Source organism: Alligator mississippiensis, chromosome 13 (genome assembly GCF_030867095.1).
Source record: "Alligator mississippiensis isolate rAllMis1 chromosome 13, rAllMis1, whole genome shotgun sequence".
NCBI classification, from domain to species: Eukaryota; Metazoa; Chordata; order Crocodylia; family Alligatoridae; genus Alligator; species Alligator mississippiensis.
The window spans coordinates 2,976,542-2,978,120 of record NC_081836.1 but is presented as its reverse complement, the minus strand read 5'-3'; positions in this window follow the sequence as shown (position 1 = coordinate 2,978,120).

The window sequence follows — 1,579 nt, the reverse complement described above, 5'->3', positions numbered from 1 at the left end:
TTCTTGCACCTTCCTCTGAAGCACCCAGGGCTGTTCACTGCCAGAGGCAGGAAAGGACCAGCCCGTGGGTCTCATCTAGCCTGGCAGCACAGCGTGAAACAGCTCTGGCTGCTGACATTAGACATCATTAAGACATCAGTCCTTGTAAACGGATCGACCTGCAGCTTCCGCAGCTGCTTGGCACAGGCACAGGAAGGGGCCATGCTCTCACTAGGCTAGGGGAAGAATAAAGCACTTCTCACTACTGCAAGGTTGCTTGCTGGGCTCGCAGCTTCTCTGCCAATGCATCCTCAAAGCAGTCGTGGCAGAGGGGCACATGGACAGTGCAGAAGCGAGTGCACTGGTTCCTGAATCTACTTTCTTTTAACTTCTGTGTGTTTTTCATGTAGGTATTGGCACCTTCATCCGGGAGAGGTGGGAAAGGCAGAAAAGGAACCTGGAGACCTGCTGGAAAGGAAGACTTCGCAACCTGCAACAAGAGGCAACACAGGCACCGTGTTAAGGCTCCTGCTGCTTCCCTTCCACAATGAAAGGGACCCAGTTAGGTCCAAGGGCAAAGCAAACTGGGGAAAGGCAGGGGTCTATCAGGGAGAGTGCTGGGGTTCCCATAAGGGAAGGCCAGCACGTTCTGCATCTAAACCAAGCTGGACTCATGAGGCTGGACTCCACACCGTCTGAGGTTGCATTTCAAAGGGTAAATGGCAAAGATCCATATAATCTCCTGCAAGAGAGTTGCTCCATCTTTTTGCCCCGCTGTGATGGTAGCTGTGCGGTTCATAGATTCATAGACTGAAGGCCGGATGGGACCTTGGAAGATCATCGGGTCCAGACCCCTGCACCAAGCAGGAAAGACGCTGGGGTCAAGTGATGCCAGCGAGGTGACCGTCCAGTCTCCTCTTGAAGATCTCCAGGGTAGGCAACTGCACCACTGTTTGGTTCTCAGCGCCAAAGAGGCCAGGCCAGACCCCGTCTGCATCTCAGTCCAACGCAGCAGTGATGCTGTGCAGGAGGTGAAATGGGCCAGACAACCACGCTCTCCCAGCCTGTCATGACCCAAAGGGCAGGGCAGAGAAACCTCCTTTCCTCACTGACTCAGGTCCTTTGAGCTGAGCCCTGACCTGTGGGAAGCTCAGGATGAAACCCTTTTACTCTTACCTTACATAACCCTCTGACACTTATCATTAGGCTCTTGTCATCTTGCTCCTCTCCCTGCCCAGGGCTGAACGGAGGGTCCTCGAAGCTCCGTTACCGTCGGCCAGGCGTTGCTGAGAAAGGACAGATTGAGGCAGCTCTGCACTATTTTGTGACAAAAGAGCAGGGAGTCAAACCCATATCCTGTGTAAGTCAGGCCATCATTTTTCCTTTTGAGCCAGACAAGACCTTGCTTTCTTGGCTAGAAATAATCTTTGCTTGCTAAAACTGTGGCACTTCACATCAGTAAATCCCTTGCTAAAGCAGGTTACGCTTGTCCTTCGAAGTAAGACTAGAGCATCTACCGGATACCCTGGCACCGCTGCCATCCACGTCCCAATGAGAGCTGCCCATGCCAAGGAAGGAAGGAAGCACACAGACACTCTGG